Source organism: Phalacrocorax carbo, chromosome 15 (genome assembly GCF_963921805.1).
Source record: "Phalacrocorax carbo chromosome 15, bPhaCar2.1, whole genome shotgun sequence".
NCBI lineage: Eukaryota > Metazoa > Chordata > Aves > Suliformes > Phalacrocoracidae > Phalacrocorax > Phalacrocorax carbo.
Genome location: NC_087527.1, coordinates 2577709 through 2604372, shown reverse-complemented (window position 1 = coordinate 2604372; position 26664 = coordinate 2577709).

Sequence of the window (26664 nt, the reverse complement as noted above, 5' to 3'; positions counted from 1 at the left end):
TCTAGCCCAGCTCCTGCCCCATTTCCCTTGGAGGTCTCATCTCGGGCTGTGGTGGCACATCACAACCCACATGCCCTGGGCTCCCCCTGCCTCATGGTGAGGATGTGATGGCTGGCAGCCGGTGCAGGTCTGTGGGCCTGGAGGTCACTGGAGAGACCCTTCTCATTCTCCCCACAGGACACAAGACCCCTCAGCATGGGAAGGTGGGTGTCTCTTCACAAGCTCTCCCATAGGCTGCTGGAGCTTAGGACCCTCCTCGGGAGTTTGCAGCCCCCCGCCGGAGTGGAGCAGGACCATGTGCCGGTGGGGAGGACTTCAGCCTGCATCCCCAGGAGATGGCATGGCTAATGTGTCCCTGGGGTACCACCTGCACCAGCCCCTGCATCCTCCCAGGGTGCTGGTCCTTGGCAGGGCATCGAGGAGCAGGTTTCTGAGCTGAAGTGGCCCAAGATAATAAAGACAGATACAGAACAGACATAAAACTAAATATATTGCTGTGTCTGATTAAAGACAAATGATTTTTGGCAAATATTAATGTTCCGGCAGGAGTGTCACAGGAGCCACTTCAGCACTCCTGGGAATATTTTTTATTTCCTTTTAGGTCTTCAGTTTAATATTTAAAGCACCCACCCAGGTCTAGTGCATCCCTCCATGGGCTAGTCCATCCCTCCCCACCTGGGGCTGGGGACAAGGATAGGGCAAGGCAGCCCTTGCCACCTCCCTCTGCCCCTTGGCACCAGCCGTTCTGCTCTTTCCTCGCCTGTAACATGGGCACAGGGGGGAAAAGCTGCATTTGCATTTGCTCAGCTAATGTTTGAAGTGTCTGCTAAGGCTGGGCTGGCTGTGGAGAGGGCTTTTCCAAGGGGAAAATAACCTTGCAGGGAACCAGCGGTGTCAGTGGCCTGGTTTCCAACACAAAACTCGTGATTTTTGGGAAGGGGAGCTGCGAGGTGCGATGATGTGGCCTTAGGAAAACCTGGTCTGTTGCAACTGTCGCAGATGGCTGCGGGAGGATGCTGTAATGCTGCTGTAACTGCGTTAAGATTGTGTGGTTTTCCCGGTGCCGTGGCTCCTCTGAAGTCTGTATTTTGGGGCACCCCCTCCGCTTAGACATAGTGGGGCCGAGTCCAGCACAAGTGCTGGGAGAGGAGCTGGAGGGCTAGCAAAGGGGCAGCCCCCGACTTGGTTTGCAGGGAGGAGCTGGCATCTGCAAGGGAAGCAGCGTTGGAGCCCGATGGGGACATCATGGGTGAGGTTTTGCTCAGTTACAACACATGGTCCTGCTGAGGCCAGGGGTGGCAGCGCCAGCGGGAAGTGGCTCGGCTGTCCCAGACTGCAAACCACCCATGCAGGAGGTGAGAGGTCCCAGCTCTGCTTCCAGGAAGGCTTTGATCAAAGCGCAGAGAGCTGGGACCCAGTGCTGCCAGCCGTTGGCTCCAGCAGCAGCGCCCACATCTCCACGGACCATCTCCACGGACCATCTCCACGGACCATCTCCACGTGGCCTTGCAAAGCATCAAAGCCCATGACCTCCTGCCAGGCCTTTGTTCCTTCTTGTCCGTGACATCTCTGGGAGGAGGAATCTTTTTGCCTTTGTTCAGCCCCTTGTCAGCCGGCAGCGAGCAGCGGTGCAGAAATGACTGGTGGCACGGAGGGAGGCAGTGCTGGACGCTGGGATGCCCGGGACAGTCAAGGGTCAAGCAAAGGGGCTTCGAAGCATCTCTCCTTTCACTGGCTGCTCGACTGTGCAGGTGCAGGACTGGTTTTGTGATGCTTTTCTGCTTCTTTCCTCAGATGCCCATTTCCCACCGTGCTGCATGGACCCGTGGTTAACCCTTTCTGCACACGCAGCAGCAAAGTGACAGCGGCCGTCGCATCAATCTCCCAAACCCTACCGATTTTTTTTTTGTCTCCAGACATTTTCTGCTTTCTCTTGTATTAATGGAGGCATCTTCTATCACCAAAAAGCCTCCGGGGCAGAGGCAAATGGCATCAATAGCTCTGCAGCCTGTCAGGAGCACATGCCTGCCAGACAGCACTGGGAGGAGAGACAGTGGGACATGGGGAGCAGATGGGGCCAGTCCTCTTCCATCACCTCTTGCCAGCCGCAGCCTCGGCCAGTCGCTGCCTCCTGGCTCAGATGGGGCTTTCCCCACCCTTGCCTCAAGCTGCTTGCTCTGACCCTCTGGCACCGTATCCTCCCCGCAATTCCTTTGCATTTCCCCCTTTTCTCCCTGGAAGTGTCCCTTTCTCCCACAGCTGCAGCCCTGGCTGGGCTGTTCACTGGCCCAGCTGTGTGCCTTTTGCCCCGTCTCCTCCACTCATGAATATTCAGCTTAGGAGCCCAGGTTTGGACTAGTCAGTGCTTAGGGAGCATCATGGCATCATGCAATATCAGAGTGATTGACCATGGGCTGCAGTGGGCTGGGCAGAGAGTGATACAGGAAGGAGAGGAGAAAGAAATCAAGTGTCTCGCCAAAAAAAAAAAAAAAGCAACCCAAAACCAACCCAAAGAAACCAAACCGAAAGCAAATTTATGTAATGGTCTGACAGCTCAAGAGAAGAAATACCTTTATTTCTCCATGGGAAACCAGGAGATGGCTCCATGTTGCTGCTGCCTCTGCAGCAGACCTGTTGGGTCCTGCTGAGACAGCTGTGTGCCAGAAGGTGTAAGACTGGGGTATCCTGGGGGGTGTGTGGCCCCATGCCTGGTAGTGGCATAAGGAGGTGAGACCAAACAGTGATTTCTCAAGCAGGAGCTGTAGAAAGATAACTTGGAGCCTGGCTGTCTGTCAGGCACGGATCCTGCTGCCTCGCTGCCACAACGGATGGGGGACCTGGGTGAGTGGGGGCACGAGGGGTTTCTGGCTGCTTGGTTGTGCCAGGGGAACAGGAGACCTCACAAAAAAACCCAAAACAACCACCAACCAAACAAAAAACCCTCCATCTGTGGCAAGGTGTGTTTGGATAGCCGTGCTTTGATACTGCTCTGTGCTTCCCAGCCCTCCTCCAGGTGAGAAATACCCCTTAGCATCTCCCAGTTGGTGCCCCCTGTGTGCAGGGGGCTGAGGTCCTGCTGCAGCCAGCGTGCCCGGCACAGGGCTGCAGCTGCTGGTGTGGTTGCAGAGGCTCTGGGAAGGTATAATAAACAACCAAAGGTTAGTGAAGCTGTTTTGCCAAATTTATGCCCCTTCCCGGTGAAGGGAGGGGGTGGCAGGAGCCACGGCCACTCCCCCTTGATAGCCACATCTATCACGGTGTATAAATGGCCGCGCTCTAGGAGGTATCGAGCGGTGTTTGCAGAGACCGTGCCGGCGGTGTCAGCCCCGGCTCATCCATCGTGCAGCCAGGGATGGCACCGGCAGCAAGCGGGAAGAGCTCAGGGATGCTTCAGTAACCGCAGGATCGGGCCCCCAAGGCCTGCCTCCTTCCCTGCCCGCCGCAGCAGCCAGAAGGCGCCAAGGGTGACATGCCCACACAGGACGCGGGTGGACGGAGGCTGGGTGGCGGCAGCGTGGCGAGGGGCTTCGTTGCATGCAGCCTTTTAAAGGGAGCCTTACGGCGGCTGGTGCCAGCTTTGCAGAGCCCTGCGGGAGAGGGGGGCTCGGGGCCGGCGGGCGGCTGAGGCGGCGGCAGCAGCAGCGCTCTGGCTCTTTGCTTTTCTTCAAAGCCATAGTGCCTCCTTCTGTCTTCCAGCACTTGTTTTGTCTCTGTTCCCGTCTCCTCTTTGCGCGTACCATTCGAGTGGCTCTTGTCTATTTATTTTCTCTAATGGCATCAGGCTACAAGTGGCTGAACAGTTAAAATGAACACCATCAGGCTTTTTTTTTTTTTTTGCTTTTTCTTTTTTTCCTTACATTCATGTTGGAAATGGGGATCTTTGCTCTTCTCTAGCTGGGTTCCCAAGGGACGGGGCCTGTGCCCTTCTGAGCCCATTGACCAAACTTCTTCTGCATTGGTGAATGCAGAGAGGCCTTAAAATAAGGTCCTTCCATACCTTTGGGGGTGGCAAGCAGGTGGGCGGAGAGGGAAGATCCTTTGATGTCTTCACCAAATAAAACTGTAGGATAAGCCAAGCTATCGCTGGTGCTGGGGTTGGGTGGCCACCACTCCTGCGGATGGAGGAGCTGGCCCTTCTGCCCATGCAGAAGGGGGAACCAAGCCCAATTTTGTGCCGGGAAGGGGTTTGTACGAGTCCCATGTATTGTGGTGTTCTCCTGGTGCTTTCCTTGCTTTGGATCTATATCCCCTGCTTCCCATCCTGGTGGGAGGGAGGTGGCTGAGCAACACTCCTGCCTTCTGTCGGGGACTGTGGTCTCCTGGACCTGTGTGTGATGGGAATGGGAGGAAGATCTGTACAGGTCCTGGGAGCACAGCGTGACCCCGAAATGCAGCTCCTGGCTGGGCTGTAGGGGTGATCATGTGTGCTTCAGGGGAGACAGGGCAGGGTTTGCAGCTTGAAACCATCCCTAGGGTGTGATGGGTGACAACACACACGCTGCTGTGGCCCTGAGCTTTCCCTGCACCATATAAATCCATACCCCCTCCTTATGGCTGGCCTAGGAATAGTGAATAACACAGCCAGGGCTTCTCCAAGTTTATTTCTCAGAAGTTAAATTGACCAACTTTAGACCAAAAAAAAAAAAAGGTTATTTCTCCCTCTCTGAACTATGTTTCTATGGTGCTGGCAACCCAAGCATCCCAACAGCTGAGCACCACTGAGCCAACCCACCCCGGACCACGTGGGGAGGGTGACAGATCTTCCTCCTCTGGCCAGGATGAACACGGAGCAAACAAGGGAAAAACAAATGAGATTGCGATCAATCCTCCTGTAATTTGTGGGGTTAATAGAAACATCACAGCTGGATTTTAAAGAAATGTATAGTGTTGCCAAGCCAAAGCTTTATGAATTAAGTCCCCTGTTTGCCATTTCTCCCTTCTTCCCCCTTGCCCCAAAACACAAACTGTGTTCAACTTCCCAGCCACGAGATTTTAGTACAGTCAAAATTGTGTGATCCCTAAATATGGCCCGTGTGTAGGAGAGCGTGGTAGACAGGTACCAGCTGTTGCAGTGAACCCCGGCGCATCCATCCAGCGCTGCCTCGCCGCAGCGCGGGGCGCGGGGCGGAAGCTGTGCCTGTCCCTGGTGCCGGCGGGCTGGGAGGCAGTGCCCGAGGTGGCAGCTGCAGGGCTTCTGTGTGGTGGATCCCAGTGCAGGCGTGAGCCCCTCACCGTGGCCTCAGGGTCAGTTTGGGCATCGCTGCGGGGTGATGTTGCACAGCAGGCACGAGTGTAAGTCCAGCTCCATGGCTGGGGTGAATGGGATTTTGAGGCTGGAGGGTGTCCCCAAAGGTGCCGCGGCATCACCCAACCACAACATGTGGACCTCACCGTGCTCTGAGCTCACACTCCCTAGCACCCTGCTCCCCAAACCCCCATGGAGCCCCCCAGCCTGGACCCTGCAGCCACCCCCAAATCCTGGGGCTCCCCAGATGCAGGGGGGCTCTCAGACAGGTTATATGGGCTGGGGCGAAGGATGCTCCAAGCTGCTCCCCGCCTCGTGCCACCTCTCCCGCCCCGTGCCAGCGGTGGCTGAGCATGCTCCATCCCCATCCTCCCCCACGGCTTGCTTTCCTCCTTCCCTCACAGCTGCTTTCTCCTTCTGCTCTTGCTCCCCTCTCGCTCCCTCCACTCTGCCTCAGAGACATACATAACTCTCCCGTGAAATATATACAGTGTAAATATATAAAAAGCCGGCGTTTGCCTGCTGCTTATGTATTCATGAAATAGTAAATAAATTTTATGGGATAATGTGAAGGCTGCCAGGGAGCAGGAGGATGAAAACTAACCCCTAATGAGCCTCCGTGTCAGTTTGGCACACTCGGGATCGATCTGCCGCTTCCATTTAGCGCCCGAGTGCGGGGGTGGAGGAGGTGCTTCCTCGGCGCGGCACCAAGCATCGTTGGCGCAACGCCTCGGTGATGGTCGCGGGGTCACGGGCTCAGCGAGCTGGGCTGGGGTGGTGGGGTGTGCTCCTGTTGCTCTGGGTCGGGCTGAAATTTGGGAGGGTGTGAATTGGGGTGGGGTGGGGGTGCCTGGGAAGGGGGTGCTCAGGCTTGCATGGGAGTGATGCAGGTTTGAAGGGGAGGGGTGTGGGGAAGGATGCAGGGTTGCATGAGCCGCTGGGTTGCAGAGAAGATGCTGCCCTCGGCAGGCAGGTGAGGAGGGCTGGTGGTGACAAGGCTGGCAAGGGGGCTACAGAGGTGGGGGACAGCCAGACGACAGCCAAGCATCGCCTTTCCTGACAAGGCTCTGGTCCTGCTGCTGATTTTGGCTATGCAGAGAGCCAGTCTCAGGAGGGGTGTGGGCTCCATCCTTCCACCGAGATGCCCCCTTGGCAATAGGCGGCTGCTGGGGTTTGCCTGCAAAGCCTGCCAGAGAAAGGCCTGAGCAGAGCTGTGTTGCCTCCCCACAGCTCCTCGGTAGCCCCTGAGGCCTGAAATCCTCCCCCTGGCAGCACTAGTTGCCACGGGGCCGGAGGTGGGCAAAGGCTGCCCTGGCCCCCAGCACACCATGGGGCCTCCCCTCACTCCCTTTATTCTGTCCCAGGAGATTAGCGTGGACACGGGCTGTGGGGAGCACAAGGGAGAAGGAGAAGGTCTGGGTTTCACCATCCCCAAGTTTTGGGAGGACCCACACAAGTCAGCAAGACCCGGGACACGCCGCAGCCCTGCGGCGCTCAGCCTTCCTGCAGGGTCTGCCCTAAGATGCGAAGGTGGGAGGGCAGCGGGGCTTGCTCCAGTGCCAGCTCTCCCGTCCCCATCTGCAGCAGCACAGAAGTTTGGGGGTTGTTTGGGGTCTGAAAGGGCCTTTCCTTTAATTCAGCATATGAGGAGCAAGGTAGTATGTAATAGAGGAGAAGCAAGAAAAAAACAGTGTATGATGTCCAACGCCTGGAGACTCGATGAGTACCGAACATCTCTGCACAACTGCCGAGCTTAGAAATGATAATGGGGGGAATCCGCTTGCGCCCAGAGAGGAATTTTAGGGGTTTTGTAGCTAAAAAACAGCCTGGGTTAGAAAGAAATCAGAAACGGAGGTTTGGGTAAGGCATTCAGCCGGCTGCAGGTCAGCAAACGTGGCAGCACCATCCCAGGTGCTGCGCTGCAGCCTCGTCTTTCCCCATTTAGCGCAGCAAAATTTAGGCTTCGTTTAGAAAACACCAAAACTGGCTGATCCGTTCTTTCGGGAGTACTGGGGCGGGGCTAAGAAATATTTACACACATAAATATGTCGAGGCTTTATCCTCTTCGGTGCGTCCACTTTTGAGGCCACCTTTGGGAGCAGCAGGCGAGAGTCCGGCAGGCACCATGGGAGGCAGGGTGCCAAAGCTGGTGGTGCCGGGTGGGTTTCCCATCAAGAACTGTTGATTTGAGGGAAAAAAATACATTTTCCAGCAGAGGTTTCGCCAGCTTGTCGAAGTGTTGCATTGGGTGATGCTGAGGCACGTCGCCTGCCATCTGCCATCATCTTCGCAAAGCTGAACTGACCCACGTGGGACGCAGCAGCTTTGCTAAAGTCACAATATTTGGAGTATTTAGTGGGATGTTTCATTCCCGACGGCCACCGTCACCTGGAGGAGAGCCGGAGCCGGGATCTCCGATGCTTTTCACACCTCCTCGAGAGGTGCCTCCTGCAAACCACTCGCTCAGCACCGCGGCTCAGCCCTACACCGCATCAGCCCCTTTCCCTGCCCCAGCCCCTCCAGCTCCCACCCAAGGGTGCTGCCACGGGTGGGGCTGGCTCCAGGCACCAGCAGCTCCCCTCGCTGGTGCGGCTCCCCAGGCCCAGCCCTTCCCTCCCGCGCTGCCTCTCCCTTCCCTTCCCCCTCATATTTTTTTTTATGGAGGGAATGAGATGGAGAAGTAAAAATTATTAACCCCGAGGTCAGCACTGGCTGCCTCATTCCTCTCTAGCTTCAAGCACTTTCTCCCTCATCTGTTTCACAGACAGCGATGTTCGGCTCAACACATTTGCATATACTTATTGCATTTTTTTAGTCTTTATCTATTTATTTATTTTTAAAGAGACAGAGCTGTTCTTGTCTCTTTTTTTCCCTCCTGCAAGCTTTCACCAGCCACTCTTTGGGATTTAATTTCCTCTATCAGCACAGCTCGCTGACAGAGGCGGGGAGTGCAGGACCTGCATGGTGTTGGGAGGGATGCGGGGCTTCACTCTCATCCTCCCCCCCTCAATTTCACCACCGTTTTCTCCATGTTTTCCCCATAAAATGGCTGAGCTGCCCCACTTGGCTGCTGGGGGATCAAGAGCATGGTGGAGGATGGCCATCAGGGACGCATCTATCTTGCACTTCATGGTGATGTTTCCCCTGAAGCACTGGTGGGGAAGGGCGGCAGGAAGGTCCCGGTGGTCCCATGCTTGTCCGAAGCAGGATGGAGATGGAAATGCTTTGCCATTCCCGAGGCCTTTCCCAGGTTTTCTGTAGCCACCGTGTCCAAGCACGACTGGGTGCGAAGGGAGGCACTGGCTGGCTCCTCCGAAGCCATCAGCACGTGGCAAAACCTGCACCCTCATTTAGGCATTTAGCAGCATCCCCAGACTCGGCATCCACCTTCTCTTCGGCACAGCAAAGCCTTTCTCCTCCCATCCACCCCGAGAAATACTGGCGGGGAATAAATAAAAAATTAAGCACGTTATATCTTAAGCTCAGCATCTCCAAAAAATCACTTGCAGATATTCATAATGGTCCGGCAGCTATTAGAGGTGCAAGAAGGAGGGAAGGGAAGGAAATGAATGCCGGGTGAGAAGAGAAAATTCATAGCCCCGCTGATACGCCATGATAAATAATTATGAGTTATTAATTTTAAATTACATCTTTAATGCGTTGCATGATTTTAATTCCCACCACAGTATTAATATAGGGACTCTGGGTTTGATTAATTTAAAGTGGAACAGAAAGGTGTCGATTCCCGGGGCTGCCAGGGACCTCACGGGGCTGCCTGGGGAGGGGGTTCACCCCAGGGTGGGCACTGGGACAGCTGCTCCTGCATCACGGTGCTGAGGAAAGCAGCCGAGGATGGGGCCCAATTAGCAGGGTGGGTGACAGTGAGGTGTTTCAGAGCCTGCAACTGCATTAAGGATGGGGTAGGGAGGAAGCTGTGAGTTGGTGCGTTGTAGGGGGAGAGCATCACAGATGGGTTCAGAGAGCCGGGAGCACCCACTCGGCATCCCACCCAGCATCTCCCCTGTGGCTCCCCACCAAGGCAGAGGAAGGCCGCTGGATAGCATCCCTTAACCGCTTCATCCCAAGTCCTTGTTAGCAAAACTAAAACAGGGCCCGTCACCACCGAAAGCCGCTTGGTGCGTCCGCCCGCGCCCTCCCACCGCAGGGACCCCCCCCACACACTCCTCCGCCGGGGCCGGGAAGCTGCTCTAACTTTGCTTTCTGAGTAAACTTCCCCTAAGTGTGACAATCGCTTTAGCTTCCCAGCGAGGATTTACCGGGCTTCTGTTATCTCTTTGAAAGTCGGAGTTCTCCAAATGGGCATGAGAGAGCAGCCGGAGAGGTCAGAGCCAGTTAGGCTGCACAGCCGTTCAAAGCCCCCTTCCAAGCGGCATTAAAGATGGGATTAAGTCTAAGAGGGTTATGGAGGGAGGAGTAAAACAGCCTTGTCCTGCACACAGCGCCGAGATAAGGCTCTGTTCTCTAGGTGTGAACTCCCGCGTGTGCAAGCCCAGGCACTCCGGGGTTTGCGGCAGAAATTGGAAGGATAATACCAGAGGCGGGGGGATCAAGCCGGAGCTGAAACGGCCCCCTTGCAGGCGGTGGGGTGGGGTGGTGCTGCTTGCAGCCGCCCCGCTATTTATAGGATTTTTTAATCCAGGGAGCAACAGCACAAGCAGCCTGATTTTCAGCTGGTTCGGCCCCGGTGCAGGCCGTGGGAAGGCGTGGGGTTGGGGGGTCCCCAGGCGCTGAGGTGGGGGGGCACCTGGATGCAGCTCTTTGTGCCCTGTGTCACCCACTGCCAATGAGGAGACACGACCCCCAGATCCTCGCGCGAGGACGGGGGGGGAGGTGCTCAGTTGAGGGGCTGCCGTGCTCTCTTCTCCAATCCCTCCAGGTTCATCCTCTTCTGCTTGGTTTAATTAATTTTTCTACCTAATGGTGCAGCAGCTTCTGGGCCATGCTGAGACCTGACCAACTTGTGACAGGTTCACAGGCCCCAGCCCCAAAAGCTGGCGAACGGCGGGAGCACGGGGACAGCAGCACCCCTCTGCTCGGCCCTCCCCAGCAAACCACCCCCAGCCAAGAAACCAGGTGTAGAGCATCCTCTGAGATCACCGCCAGGCGCCCTTGGGGACAGCCCCACGTGTCCCTGGGGACAGCCCCTGCGTGGCTGTGCTGGCTCCGGAGGGGACATTGCAGTGCTTACACTAAACCCAGAGATTTTCCTTGGCAGCCAAATTCCTGCTCTTTTTTTCTTTCTTTTTTTTTTTTTTTTTTTAATCAATAGGAAATGTTGGCAGGAATTTTTCTAGACTTTGGGGATTTTTCTGGGAAATAATAATTTTGGAAATGGTCCCTTTTTCCCCAAGACAGGGGGAGTTAAATGCTGATGGTTTAATTTTGTTATCTTGACACAGGGGGAGTCCAAGAGGCAGTTATAAAATGAGGGGATTGTGGTGGTAATTTTTCAGATTAACCGGCCCATCCCAGTAGAAGAGGGGTCCGGGCTGCAAACTGGAATGGGCTGGATGAAGGGACATGGCCAAGGGTATGTGGGCGGGTGGTGGCAGAGCAAAGAATAAGGCTCCTCTTTGTGGGCTCTTCCGATCCTCTTCCTCAGCACTTCCCACCCTCTGCCTTGGCAGGTTTGCCTCCCTCCACTGGCGCTGCAGGGAGCCCATGAGCCTGCAATTAGCCACTGTTAATTACCACTGTGCCCACCCCTTGGGCAGTCCCCCGGCAGCAGCACCGCCCCTGTGGAAAAGTGGACCCATATCCTGGGGGAGACCTCAGTGATGCACTTTTCCATGGTGTTCATCCCTGCAGCAGCTGGATATTAATAGCTTTATCCATCTCACAGTGTGGCCGAGAAGCAATGCTACCATGTCATGCCAGTGGGGAAACTGAGGCACAGAGAGACCCCCGTGCCAAGCCACTGATGGTGGTGCTGAGCACAGACCCTCCACTGGCATGTCGGGAGGGATGAAGGCATGGGATGGGGATGGGGATGGAGCACGCTGCACCAGCTGCCTTTGCCCTCCCAGCGCCTGAAAACAGCTGGCAAGAGGCTCAGCCAAGGGGGATGCCCCTCGCCAAGCACCCCCCAGGTGTGGTGGGATCACTCTGGCTCACTCCCGGCACATTTTGTTTTGCTTCAGCACCCCCAGGGGGGTTTTGCTGCCCCAGGAGCCGCTGCCGGCAGAGGGAGTGGGAATCGAGTGGGATTTGAGCCTCTCCCAAGTACAGTATTTGCGCTTTTCCTTTATTGGCTGGGCCCCGAGGCCGCTCTCCGAAGAGCCAAGTGACAGTGTTCTGTCTGCACGCTCAGAGGCTGTTAAATTAAACAGTTCAGGGAATTAACTGCATGCCACGAGCTGCAGCAAACCTGCTCACAGCCAGAGATGGCTGGATTTGTTCCTCGCCAAAAAAAACTAGGGAAACAAAGCTAATAAAGAAGGATAACAGAGTCCCTGCCTCTGCATGGGGGCTTGTATTTCTTCTTTTCCCTTTCCTATTTTTTCAGGGTGGGTTTGAGGGCTCTGTGGTCAGGCTGCTGCTCCCTTAGAGGGGTGGCTGGGATGGGTCTGCCCAGAGCTTGGCTGGACCATGGGCTGGTGCCTTCCTAATCCTCAGAGCCTGGGAGGGGATTTGTCAGCTGGCTGGCAAAGAGGAGCGCTCTGGGCTCAGCCATGAGCTCAGCCCAAGGTCAAAGCCTAGCTGGGGCTGCCCAAAGGCAGGCAGAGCTCAGCTCACCGTGGACAAGGGCTCGGGGGGGGGGGGGGGGGGGGGGATGGATATTCCTTCCCGAACGTGCCCCATTGGAGCATCTCCCCGATGGCTCCATGCAACACCTGCTCATGCCCCTGCTCAGGGCCAGGTGCTCCCTCCCTCTTCACTCCTGATTTTGTTGACCTCAGTCTCCCAGTGCCCTTCTCCATGCCAGGCAGGAGAGCCCAGCAGAGCCCCCAGCATCAGCGGCCTCCCCGCTGCCTCCACCAGGGCTGGTCTGTGACGGGGCTTTGCTGTTCCTGGGGTGCACCCCCTCCCCGACACAGGCAGTCCTGCCCCCTCCCCGGGCCCTGGGCTTGCTCAGCGCTGCCCTGCCTCTCGCTTTATAAAAAACAGGAGCTGCTCTGAGGGATTTTTCATCTTCTCTAGCGGCTGCTCAGCCAACCTCTGGCACAGCATTGCAACGGCGCTTCGTGCAGAGGCCTGGGCAGTGCGGGGAGAGCCCCATTTTTCCCGTTCATCCCCCTGCCCAAGGCTTTTGGGTGCACAGAGCACCCTCATCCTTCCTACCCACAGGGCGGGGAAGAGAACTAGCAAAATTTTTTTTGCAAGGGAACTCAGAGACACTTTTCTACTTACATTTTTTTGCGCTTGCAGCAAAGACAAAAAAATAAGCAAGTCAAGCAGAAGAGCGTTTTCACACCCACGAAGCTCTCTGAGGGGTTTTTTTTTCCAGGGCAGGGCTGAGGGTTGCTTGGGTGCTGGTTCTTCCATGGGATGGAGGGACTGAGCCGCAGTGGCCTCACCAACACGCTTGTGCCTTGATGCCCTTTTTCTGCATCCAGGGGCTTTTTATGATCCCTTTCCCATGCACCGTTAAATATCTCCAAGCGTTTTGGATGACAGGACCGGTCGGGCTCCCTGCTTGGTTGCAGGGCACCGAGCCCCAGGCTTGGGGTCTCTCCCGTCCCGGCCAGTGCAGGCTCCCTCCCCACGCTGCTGTCAGGAGGAAGATGTAGAGCAATCACAGCTCTGTGCTGCAAATATTAATTATCCACTAACTGCTCTCCAGGCAGCCATTAGATCTCAGCTCTCCGACAGCTGTTCCCAGCCGCCCACCCAAGGGATGCTCTGGAGGGGGGGCAGCCCGGGGGGGGCGGGCAGGGGCCAGGAGGGAAAGGGTCGCCAATGAGCTGCCCTCCCAAAAGGCAGATAAGCCAGCGAGTGGAGGGAGGATTTTGGTGTTGGCACTTTTGTTTCCCTACAAGATATTCCCATTTCAGCATTTAGGGCACCCATCTTTCCCGTTAGCCCTCCTTCCTGCAGCAGGAGGACGAGGAGGGTTTGCTGCCCCAAGGATCTTCACCTTTCCCCATTACTTTACCCCCTGGCTCGCTGAATGGTTACACCTTCCCAGGGTCGCAGTGCCTTGCTCCAGTCACTTGCAAACACCTCATTTTTTGGCTCATTTTTCCAGAGAAGCAAAATTGTTCTGGTTTGGTCCCATCTCCCTCCTTCCAGCAAGTGGTCCCACTCCCACCCTCCCCCTGGTGCTTCACAAACCTCTCCCATTTTCCTACCTCTTGGACAAATCCTGCTTTTTTAAAAAATTGATTCCCAGGGTGGGAAGCTGTTGGCTGCAGACAAAGGTAGGGCATCCCATCTCGCCCGCGAGGCCGCATCCACTGGCAGCTGCCCACAGACCACCTCTGTGCCGGGACCCTCCCAGACCCAAACCCCTCCATCACTACTCAGATATTTTGGGCTCTGGTTGCATCAATGAGCCGCAGAGCCCTTGGCAGGGCAGATTGCTCAGCAATCCCCTTCCTCAGTTTCCCCATGTGGGGAGTGGATGGAAAGCATTGCCCAGCCCCTAGTGAGGTGCAACGAGTTTTCAGGGCTCAGCAGGATGAGCACACAGGGATGCTTCCCACCCAAAAGGAGGCCCCCAGCCCACCACCATGCACAAGCATCCCTCCTTATGCCCGTCTTCCCACAGGCGGAGCGGGCAGATATACCAATAAGGAGCTAGTTAACGAAATAAACGAGCGAGGTAGGCCCGCGCACATATAAATCTCTCTGAAAGAACATTTAGACGTTCCATATTTGAGCTGGCTATCATTTAAATTACCGCTCTGCCTCCCCTCAACGTAGCCCCTTATTACCGTGTTTTTAATGCTCAAGGCTTAATTGCAATCGCTTGCGGGCTCCCCCTCCAAGCTTTCGGTGGAAATTAGCTGCTTCTCCTGCCCACTGATTATCCACCCAACCCGGGAGACTCCGATGTGGTCTGGGGAGAAGGTCTGGGTAGCTCCCAGAGGTTTTCCTGCCCTCCAGGGAAAAGCCCCTTATGGTGGGAGCTGCCTGGAGCATTAAAATTATTCTATTTTAATACTTTCCTCCAGCTGCCCAGGGAGCAGCCAGGTTTCAAGGGCTGAAGAACATCTGGAGAAGCTTCTGCAAGGAGGAGAGGTCTTCTTCAAGAAGTTGAGCTACAGTGATGGCTTCCACCCTCCTTTCCCCACTATTTATATTTCCAACCATCCCCCTACTCTGTGCCCTGGGGGCTCACCGCCGTCTCCCTCTATCTATAGCAGAGAGAAATAATCACTCGAGCATCCCCAACCTGTCCACTTCTTCCCCCAAAAAAAGAAGCAGGAAAATGGGAAGGGTTTGTGACACACCAGGGTGAGGGTGGGAGTGGGACCACTTGCTGGAAGGAAGGAGATGGGACCAAACCAGAACAATTTTGTCCCGCTGGAAAATGAGCCGAAGGATGAGGGGTTTGGAGGTGAGTGCAGCAAGACGTTGCAACCCTGTTCAGGGAGCCAGGAGGTAAAGCAATGAGAAAAGGTGACAAAATATTCAGGGAATAATATATATGTTAAAAAATACTGCGTATGCTCATCTCTTGAGGGGGAGGGTCCAGAAAGAGCTCAAAACTGAGGTCAGATTTGTCAGAGAGTCCAGTGGAAAGGGAAAACCCATCTTTTTTTCCCCCCAGAAAAGTGAAAATGTTTGGGTTTGGCTTTTTTCCAAGGGAAATATTTGCCTGTTTCACTGCAAAACAAAAGGGTTCCTTTACCAAACTGGCCTCTTACCCAACCCAAATCAAACCCAGCCCAAACCCAGCGCCTTTCGTGCATGGCCCTGGCCAGTCCCCCACCCCATCGGAGGTGCCACCAGGTCTTGCAGAAGCCCTGGGGGAGCTGTGTTAGGTGACAAGGCCAAGGCCAGGCATCAGGCCGGTGGCAGAGAGCAGCAGGACCTCTGCAAGAGGGGGTGCCGGCAGGGGGAGAGGGGGTCCAGGGGGTCCCAGGGATGCTAACCCAGCATGCCGGTGCCTGGTGCAGGGGGGGAGGCGTCAGTAATTGGCAACGTGGGCTCGGCTGCCCTTTCTGCAGTGTCTTGTTTAATTGCACTGGCTAACGGTTCAGGGGCAGAGCTGCTCGGGGGCCTTATCTCTGCTTTCACCATTTTTCTTTCTGGGAAATGAAGTTAAAAATCCCTTCACAGCAGCTCCAGCGGAAAAAAAAATTAGTCCCATATCACTATTTAACATGCACTGCTAAAAACTAGATAAACACAGGCCGTCACTTGGAGATTAGCTCCTCACATGACTAAATGATTTATTTAGAAGATTCCTTCTTTTCTCTCCCGCTCTCTTTCTCTCTCTCACTCTCCCTTTTCCTTGGCTAAGAACATATTAATCAGAAATTAGAGGCAGACTGTGGGATGGAGAACAGGCTGACAAAGAGCAAACTGAGAGGGAAAAGGAGGAAAGCGGAGCGAGGGCTGGAGGGGTGTGAACAGGGTAGGGGAGAATATGGGATGGGGGAAGGAGAGAGGTGGAGTGGGACAAAAAATTGGACAAAGAGGGAAATCTAAAGGGAGGGAGGGAAATGGAAAGAAATGGGGATGGGCAGGGGAGGGGTGCACTGGGGGCCAAGCAGGGGAGAGGGGGCTAATGCAAAGGTGAAAGGGTGGAGAGCAAGAATGAAAGTGAGGAAAAATGTAAAGAGGGAGGGAGAAAGAGCCCTAATTGTGTGCGGCAGGAATGCGCAGGGCTTAGCCCACACCCCGGGGGACTCCTGGCCCTGCGTGATTAAGGTACTTATCAGGCGGGGAGCTCTGGAGGGGCACGGGAGCAGCCCCCAGCCCCTCTAAGCCTCCCCTCCCAGCCAGGGCCGGGGGGATTTGTGCCCCCCAGCCCTGCTTTCCCACTCCAGGTGTTGGTGATAAGAGCATCCCAGCACTGCTCAGCCCTCTCGCTTCCTTTCTGCCTTCCTGCTCAGGCGTGAAGGGAGGGGAGCGGGGCCTGGGGGGGCCGGGGGCTTCTCGCTGGGGATTTGCAATAGGGGGATAAAGGGAGAAACAACCCTGGCAGGATTAAAGGGGAGGGGTCTCTGCTGGGATAGGTGCTGTGCAGTGTCCCTTTTCTTTTATCCATATAGATAACCAGGCCCGGAGGCTGAGGCCTACAACGATAAGGAGATTAGGCGGATTGGCTCATTTGTAGTGAGATCCTCCAGCAGGGATATTCGGCTCTCTATAGACCCACCAGAAGGTTATCTAAATAGGCTAGACTTGAACTAACCCGGAGCTGGGCCCTGGGGGAGGCTCCCGGGACAAAGCAGGGACGAGGCAGGAGGGAGGACGACGGGCAAGGGTGATGCTGCCATTAGCCGGGGGCTCTCACATCACCCGGTCCATGCCCAGCGTCGGCATCCCCAGCAGCAGCAACCTGGCTACGCCGTCCAGCTAACGTGGGAACGGCTGGGCTCCATCCGGAAGGGCAGCTCAGGATGCTCTGGGGGTGAAGGCATGGAGGCAGCCTTCATCACCAAGCTGGGGTGCTGGGAAAGGCAGCGGGATGGGGAAATTCAGCATCCTTTGGCATTGGGATGGGTGTAGCGCGGTTACCTGTCCATGCACACACCCCCCATCGTCCCGCCGGGCTCACCCCACACATGGCATCGCTCCCCTGGAGTCCCACCGGCACCGCAACGGCTAAGCCTGGCTCTGGCCGCCCCCACGCACTCGGTGCCGGGTGGCCAGGGGAGCCCCGGGATTTCCTCCCCGAACACAGACAGCAGAAGGGATCACATGGGTGGCTATTAATTTTTCTGTCATATCGAGCACTAGTTAGATGGGAGCCAGAACTCAATTAAACATGTATGAAAATAGGACTTTACAATTTTTTTGTAGGTTAACAAAACCTTAAATAATCTGCATACGTAAGAAAAAAGGTCTTGCATTTCCTAAACATAAGTTTTCCCTTTTAAATAGACTCTTGGAAGACTGGAGGGACCTAAACCCATTGCCCCGCCCAGCGAACTTCACCCCTCACATGGGTTTATCCTGCAGAAGTGGGAAGACAAAACCACGTGTTCCTGCCTTCAATCTTCTAATTACTCCCCCAGCTTGGACAAACCAGTCTTTGAGCCGCACCACTTGAGAAAACCAAAATGCAGTAAAAAAAAAAACCCTATCTTTGCACATAGGATGTTATTAGCGAAAACCACCCCGGCAATTCAGGATTTAAGTACTCAGCAGCTGACTTTCAGCGGTTGGATGATGTAACTTTCTTTAAAACTTCAACAGCAAATATGTACAGCTATTTTTTTATATATATATGTATATGAAAATATGTATATATTTAATTTAAATGTTAATAGATTATCCTAAATTTAGGCTTTAACTTAGGTTTACCGTAATGTTAACTTTCATTTTAATTTGATTAAGTTTTCAAGGCAAAATGTAATTCACTTAAATTTAAAAAAAAAACCACCAGCTTCAGCAAAAAATCAAATTTTAATTATAACATCCACCTTTTAATTTCTTTTTTGTAATTGATTTTGATCCACCCTTTGCTCAGGATGATAAGCAACAGTCCTTGGGCATCGCAGGTGTGACTGTGGTCACTGGGGTCAGCCAGCCCAGCCAACCTCAAGCCACCAGCCCTCACCTCCGCCGGCCGCTGCGTTTCCCTTGCTCCCCACAGCCATGGGCCGGATTTGAGGGGGAGAGCAGCAGCTGCCAGCGCCTGGAGGAGCTGAGCGCCACTGCAAGGGCTGTAAGGGGCTCCGGTGCCTCAGCAAAGTGGGGTCGGTAGATGCCTACGTGCAAACTTGGGCACGCAATCTCCTGGCTGTAAACTCCTGCACATAAACCTTTACCTGCAAATCGGTGCGTGCACATCCCTGCATGCGAGCTCATGCATGCCAACTCCTGCATGCAATTCCTGCATGCAATTCCTGCATGCAATTCCTGCATGCCAAGCCTTGCGCACACAGCCCTGCGTGCAAACCCTCGGGAGCCAGGCAAGCGGACGCATGCAGCTCACTCAGCCCCATCTCTACTTTCACCTGGGTGGCGTGGTGTCAAGCGGTCCCTAGGAATGTCCCGTCCCCCCCTCCCTTTGCCCCCATGTCAGCGCTGGGGCAACCTTCTGCGTGCCCACCTGCAATTCCTGGGGCAGGTGGGTGGTGAGAGGCTGCAGTACCCCACCACGTACCCCTCTGCTTGGAAGGGCATGCTGGCGGGGGGAGTGGTCCCTGGGCACCCCGCGGGAGGGATGCTTGGTGGGACAGTGGCCCCCAGCCGGGCTAAGCCCCTGCTCTCCATGCCCAAAAGGGCCTGAGTGCTGCTGGGGCTGCCCCCGCTGCCCTGCTGGGTGTATGGATGTCAGGAAGCAAAAGCAGTGCTGGCATGCCCCACGCCATGGTCCTTGCTGCCTGGGCATCACCCAGCTCCTCCTGGGGGGGGAGACCCCAAGATACAGGCAGAGATACACAGCCGGAGACGTTACCCCCTGCCCTGCTGCCTGATAGCCTCCATGTCTGTGCTTATCTCCACCTCTGACACTAGAAACCTGAAAATGATTTTTTTTTTCCCTGTACTCCAGCCTTTCTGTTTCTCCTGTGGTGTTTTTCCTTCTCCCCTTTCCCATAACTACACCAGATCAGAGCGTGGCGATGCTCCTGCAGCCTGACAGCTCGCACACAGCATCCTTCTTCCTCCCTCCCCAGCCACCGCTTTCTCCTCTTCCCTCCTTTCCCCCTTTTTATATGGGATTCCCCCCCCTCCCCACACTCCTTTCTCCTTCCTCTTTATTTTATCTCGATTTGCCACAAATCTGTTCCTCTACAAAGCAGCTGCCATCTTTGTTCTTTGCCATTATCAGCTGCGGCACACGGTCCGGGCCAGGCTGCCTGGCAGACAATTGCTGACTAATAGACTGTCTGAGAGCTATTGTAGAGTGTGGCCGAGGCAGATCTATTACCGTGTCCTATCACCCGTGCCGCATTGACACCAGGGGAGAGCAGTGTGGAAGGGGAACTGGGGAAAGGGATGGGAAAGGGGGAAAAAAAACCCAAGGAGGAGGAGGCGGAGGGGAAAAAAAGAAGAAAAAAGAAGGAAAGAAAGAAGGAAAATGAAAAAAGAAGGGAAAAAGAAGGAAAAAGAAGGGGAAAAGGAAGGAAAAGGAAGGGAAAAAGAAAAAAGAGGAAAAAAGAGGGAGAAAAACAAGAAGGAAAAAGAAGGGGAAAAAGAAGAAAAAAGAAGAAGGAAGAAAAAAGAAAAATAAGAAAGAAAGAAGGAAAAATAAGAAAAAAGGAAACAAGAAGAAAGAAGAAGAAAAAGAAGGAAAAAGGAGAAAAAAAGAAGAAAAAGAAAGGAAAAAAGAAGAAGGAAAAAAGAAGGAAAAAAGAAGGGAAAGAGAAAAAAAGGGGGGGGGGGGGGGAAAGAAGAAAAAGAAAGAAAAGAAAAGAGAGGGGAAAAAAAAGCAGAAGGGAAACAAGCCCCAGCCGCCCTGGCCCATGCGGGAGCAGCTGCGGGCCCACTTGCCCAGCTCCCGCCGCCTCCTCCCTCCATCTGCCGCCAAGCGGGGCGGCGGCGGGGGGCTCGGGGCGGGCTGGGGGTGCCAGCGTGCTCCCCTTACCCACAAAGGCAAAGGGTTTGTGCCGCCCCGCCAGGGTGGGGCGCCTGGCTCGGGGTGTGGTGTGCTGCTGGTGAGAGGCTCCCGGCTTTTGAGGGGAGCTATGTTTGACTTCTCGGATGGATGGTATGGTGTTCTGCCACACTTCTGCCAGCTTTCTGCACGCACTGGCCTTGCAGCAGCCTTTTGCCTCCAAGCCTGTCACCTCCACGGTGAATAGGGCTGGAAGGGGTGATGCACCCACCACCAGCTTCACCCCTTCCAAACCAGGCTCGGCAATCAGCTTGGAAGGTGTTCAGGCTCCGACCTGAGGTGAAACTTGGTGTCTAAGACAACTGAAAATCCAGGGAGGGCAGCGTGGTTCCAAGGCTGGCCGGGGGGAAGCAGAGCGGTCCTGGGGATGGGCACATCTGGGCTGGCTGCAGCAGGGCTCTCAGCCTGCTGCTCTGGAGCACGTGCAATTATCCCGCCGCCATTAATGAGGCCTTAGTGCCTGCTAGAAAATTTTGTGGCAGAGAAATGTCAAGGCTCCTCACCCAGCCAGCAAACACCCTTCCCAGTGTCCTCAGGGGCTGGCCTCGGGGGCTGGAACCCCAACCCCTGCTGTGGCCAAGGCGCTCGGGGCTTCATGCTGGGGACAGGGGACAACGTCCTGAGCCAGACGGGGACCAGCCCCGGAGTCGGGGGGGGGGGGGAGGGCAGAACCCCATTTGTGCCCCCAGCATCCCCACAGCCAGGCAGGGGCTGCCCAACGCCCAGCTGCTTAAGCTCACCTCCTTTCCACAAAGAGGACAAGAGGGAGGGGAAGCAGCGTTTTGGGTTGGGTTGCTTGGAATTTGGCTCTTTCGCTTCCCCTCCTCACACCATGGGCCCAAGAAAGGAGCAGCGCTGTGCCAACGCCGGCGGCTCTGCGAGAGGGGTGCTGGCTGCATGCAGGGAGCACTGGGGGGCCACGGCCCCCGAGGAAAAGCGGGGACAGAGGAGACGCGGCACCCAGGAGCACCCTGGAGCCGAGCAGGGCATGTGCTCCCGGCGGGATGCATCCTGCGGGATGAGGCTGGGGCGAGGCGGGAGCGGCGAACGGCAGAGGGGGCTACAGGTCAGGAGGAGCGGGAACAATCCAGGGACATCGCAGGGGACACCGGTGGGGACAGGCGTGGAGCAGCTCAGGGCTGCCAGGCCCTGGAGGGGGGGAACAGGGGCCTGGGGCTGCCCTGGGCCGGGATGCGGGCAAGGGGCGCGGAGGGCACCAGCATCCCGGGATGCAGTGGCAGTGATACCATCCCTCGCTGGGAAACGCTGGCCCAGGCGCTGACATCTGTCCCCCATCGGGGCGCAGGTGGGCTCCCCAGGGTGGAGTTCAACCCAAAAAAGCACCAAGAGATCCAGGGTGGGCAGAGCCAGCCCAGGGAGGCAGCTTTATTTTAAGCAGGCTCCTGCATTGCCTGATCCATGCGTGTGCACACAAGGTGAGAGGAGCTGAATAGTTGATTTCCCCAGTGGGTTTTGCTCCTGCTTGCTGTAAAGTTGTGAACAAAATGACCGGCCATGCATTGAACGGGCTTACATCGCTCTCCATATGGAAATTAAGATAATCCAAGTCTCAGCTTTGTGTTCTCTGGGAGAGAGCTGGGAGGGAGCGGGGGGCCGGGGGATGGGGCAGGCTCGGAGCCGGGGGATGTATCCTGCCCGATGCCTCCCTCCTTGGTGGGGCTTCGTCCCGAGCCGGCACAGCCCCATCCCTCCTCAACCCATTGGGGTGATGACGACTTTTTGGGGACACACCCATGCTGGGCTTAGGCAGCTCCCAGCACCTGGACAGCCCCGTTTAAAGCTAAGACCACACTCACGTGCACACTTAAATCAGAGCCTTGTGCCCTGACAGCTGCCTTGAAATATTTAGTTGCATAATTCGGCTGGTAGGTTGGTCTCTCCCTCTCACACACACTTATACTTACACACACAGACCAAGTCTGCTTGTTCCAAATAATAATGGAAAAGGATTATTCTTCCCAAACGAAGTATTACTAATTAGACAGACTTTTTATTTGGCACTTGCAGTAAGACCGTTGAAGTGTCATTAACAACATCTAATTTAAGAAAGACCAAAAAAAAAAAAACCCAACAAGCAAATAATTACATGATTCGAAAGTATCTCCAAAATTAAATCATTCTTTACTGGACAATTTTAAGGCTTGTGTGTTTGCCTCTGGTCATCGGTCGGTTTGCTTTGTGGTGAGGACATCATCCTGCAGTAATTGTGTTGGTTGTAAGGACCTTGTCGTTTGTGCAACTCGTTCTTAGTTCAGTTCATCTCTTCTGGGTCTCTTTTTGCTGCACAAAACACACTGATGCTTGGTACCAACATCAAGGAGACCTGCTGGGTTGGGCTGGAGGATGATGAGGGAGGTCAGGGGGGACAGGAGGTCAGGATCCTGCCCTGCATCTAGGTTATCTCCTCTGGCCACCCCACAGGGGACGTTGGGACCCCTTGCTGGCACCAGTGCTCCTGTTCCCATGCTGAATACCCCCAGCAGCAAGAGTCAGGGACGGGGACCTCCTGCCGCAGTGGGGAACTCCTCGCTGCAAGACATGGGGGCAAAAGGTGGGCTGGGGTGGGACTGGCAAGCATCTGGCTGGGTTACCCGCTCCAGCAAGGGAGAAGAGATGGAGACATCTGCCGTGATGGAGTTATCCCCTGGGGCACTGAGATGCTGCACTTCCAGCTTCACCCGAAAAAAAATCTTGTGGGTTTGGCAGCTTTGCCCCAGCTGCCCCCAAACCCATCAGCAGGTCCCCGTGGGAGCACACCATCACCATATGCCTTGCCTACCTTCATCCGTGGATAATGCACATCTTGGCTTAGCTTGTTGTCTTGGCTCCCCCTGTAGCCAGTGGGGAGAGAGGCAGCCCCAGCCTCCCCCAGCACAGGGGTGCCCGGCTGCCAGCCCAGTGAGCCAGGGCTTCCCCATCCCTTGCCAGACCAGGTACCATCCCCCTGCTTCTGAGATGCCACCAGTTCAGATTGCTCCCCAAAAGCTTAATTTGGGGGCCTCCCCCACCTGCCCCAGCACAGAGCATCTTCCCTGGGGTGGGTACCTGGCAGAGCTGCGCCCAGCCGGGCACGGTGTGCAAGCTGGGGGGACCACAGCCACCCCAACACATGGGCTGCGGGAGATACTTGTGCTCCTCAGGTAGGACCAGATAGATCTGCTTTAACACCGAGCAGGGCTAGAAACGCCCCGCGGTGCGGGCGAGGGGCAGTCCTGCAGGTGCCAGCACGATGCTCCGGGAGCCTTGGCATGGCAGGGGCACACGCAGCCGGCTAGGAAATGAGGACAGCCTCTTGATCACACCACCACAAGCTGGCAAATTGCCGTGACTTAACAAATTCCCGCTGCCGCGCTGAGCTGTGGAAATCGCTCCAGTGCACGTTCCCAGCCCCCCACACATGTGCAGGCAGCATTTTTGCTTAAGCCACATTTTCCTCCACTGTTTGCAACACACCCAAAGGGTCACCTGGCTGAAGGGGCTGGCCGTCGTCAATCCCCCAGCGAATGCCATCTCCCTCAGGAGCTGTGGCCTGGCAGTGGGGGCATGGCCCTGCACCTCTGGGTACCTCCCCAGCCTTGGGGCAAGCTTCAGCTGCATCCTGTGGGACCCCCCCCACCAGCATCTTCCTGTCCCCTTGCAGCACACGGGGAGCTGGGTCCAGCCTGCCCCTCGTGGATCCGTCCACATCCAACCCCAGGCATTTGGGATATTCTAGGATCTCTTTATGCCTCATGTGACCCAATATATATCAAGGCTTTGTAGAGCATAGCGATTTTGGAGCAGAAGGCCCCCCCCCAGGATCCTGGTTTTTATTTGCTTTAGGCTTGTGGGGTGCTTCAGCCGGGGGAGGCTTTGCTGCCAGACTGCCTGCTGGGGCAAGGTCTGCCCACCTGGGGCAGCTGCTCCTGGCAAGGAGGGTGACACCTCCCAAAAGAAAATGGGGCAAAATCAGGCAGCTCTAATCCAGGATGAGACTTTACCCAGAGCTGTGCTGGTTTTTGTCTCCCAAAACAACAATCTGAGGCATCCACATGGAAAACTCCCATCCCTCCCAGGACCCCCATGGCAGAGCTGGTGCTGCTCCGTGCCCCCAAGTGCCCGAGGACTGGGAGGGGAGTGCCAGGCTGACAAATTGCCTGGGACGGACAGCAGCAGAGGTATTTGAAAGGGCCATTTGTACATGTTCCTGCCAGGGCTGCTGAGCATGTGAAGATGGGGGGGATCACACTCGGCTCGACTGGGAACCATTCCCGCAGAGCTTGGGATGGAAGGAGAAGGGGGCTTGCTGCGCAGGTCCAACAAAGCCCAGCACTAATGGGATGAGTTTCTAGAAATTAAGAAAAACCAACAACATTATCCTCCAAGATCTAAGCCCTGAGCCTGGGAAGGCTCAACCCCTCCTACCACCCCAGGCTTGGGGACACAAGTGGTGGGGCCAGGCTGGTGCCCGCAGGCACGAGCAGGCAGGTTTTGCAGAGTAAGGAGGAGAGCTGATGTCTCCAAGGTCTGGGCCACACTGTCAGCGTGACAGCGTGGGTGTATGTCCAGCCTTGCTGGAAAATCAAGCCTGGCTGGTTAATTAAAGACTTGGGACCTGAGATCTGCTTTTTCAGTTCTGCAGTAGCAATACTATAAAATTGTTATGTACCATATCAAGCACAGAGGGTGAGGCAGAGGCTAGAGGAGCTGGTGGCTCTGGGCAGAAGGGGCTCATCTTATTCCCCTGGGGTAATTTCTTACATGAAGCAGCATCAAAGTCAGTTTTTGTCCTGGATAATCTCAGCGACAGCTTTCACCCTCTCCAGGTGGATCCCCAAGCCTTGACCTGGGCTGCCATCCATCCATCCATCCATCCATCCATCCATCCATCCATCCATCCATCCATCCATCCATCCATCCATCCATCCATCCATCCATCCATCCCACCCATGCTCTGCCCTGTGCCTTGCCCTGGCATTTCTGTCACAGTGCTCGGGTCGAGCCGGGCATGATGAAGCATGTGGGGACCTTGCTGCTCTCTGCTTTGAGACCAGGGGAAAACTAAGTGTTGGAAAACCTTGGAGGTACCTATGACCTCTTCTGTGCACACCAAAAAAAGCCACGTGCAAACACGCAAGCCCCTGCAGGATGTGCCTGCTGCCGAAAACTGTCCGGGTACCCAGAGCAGCGGGCTCTGACTTCTCACCCAACCCAAACCATGGCTTTTTTCACCCAAATTGGGCTTGTTTCTGTAGAGGCAGGCTGCACACTCTGCCTGGGCATCGTCACAGGCATTCCAGACCCTTGCTCCATGGCTCCAGTGGCCACCCCTAGCCCCGCGCTGCAACGCGCGACCCCAGGAGGGGCGATTTGGGATGGGGGAGAGCGGGGGGGGGGGCGGGAGGAATTGTGCTCGTTTGCGGGTGTATGCTTTTTATTTCAGTAATTCTTTTATCTTGTTCTCGCACCCTGAACAGTATGAGCGTTCATCAAAGTAATTGACGCGGATGAAATTAGCGCTTCCTGCTATGTCGGACAGATAAACTTTGCTGAATATTGATTTTGCACAAAGAAAATGACATGTGCTTGGTCCTCACCCTTTATCTGGACGGAGCAGGGAGATGCTGGGGGAGGCGAGGGGGGAAGGAGGCAAGCCTTCGCTGGAGAAGCATCCATAAGAATTACTTTTATCTCTTCTTCCACAAGAAGACAACAGAAGATAAGGCTGGGAGACAGTGGTGGGGGAGGCAGGGGGGGAGGAATAAGGAAGAGGAGCCCAGCAGAGACCTCCGCCGTGGGTTGGATGCAGCGCTGGAAGGGGTTGGGGGCTCTTTGTGCGTCGCTGCCCTGACAGGCGCAGGATTTGGGGAAGATAACCAGCTTTTCAGGGACCTGCGTCACTAAGAAAGAGCAGAAAGAAACGTGGGCTTCTCTTTCCTCTCCCTGAACCCCACTCCTACGGCTGGAAAGGGCTGGTACTGACACAGATGGCAGGGGTTGATCTCAGTGGAGAAGGGGCAGCTCCCTGGGGTGATGGACACCCTGGGGGGCCATCGGCGAGGGACATGCCGGACCCCCTCTGCCCCTCGGTCAAATCCAAATGTTGGGAGCAGCGTGAATGCTGCCAGCCCCGTTGGAGCAGTGTTTCCATGGGAAGGAAAAGGGTGGGCCTGGAGAAACCCACATGCAGCCAGGGACTACCGCTGTGTTAAAATTTTACTTTAGAGATTCATTTTCCCTGGTTTTAGCCACTTAAAAGCAACTTGTCTCCATTTACCACATCATGCTCCATCCCTCCATCATCACCAGAGGCAGAGCCGGGCAGAGCTGGAGGGTCACCCAGCAAAGCATCCCACTGGCTTGGCTCGTTCACAGGTCCTCTGCTCCCTGAGGGGCTGTCCCCCCAGCTTCAACATTTGCACAACAGAGTTGCATGACAGATTCCTCCAGCCTGAGGCTTTATGTCAACACCGCACTCAGCGGGAAGTTGCTACGGGGAACAAAGCTTTCGCATGTGCCCTTTTTCCCAAAGCAAGGGCCAAAGGCGGCTTCGGCGATGCACGCCCTGCACTTGTTGTACCTTACGGGGTAACCAACAAACCAGCCTTAGATTTTTCAGAGGCTACAGGAAAATTCATTACTATACCTTCTTCTGCCCCGGCACAGCCTGCGTCAGTGCTGAGCCCCCTTCAGATGAGCAAAGAAGAGTCACCCA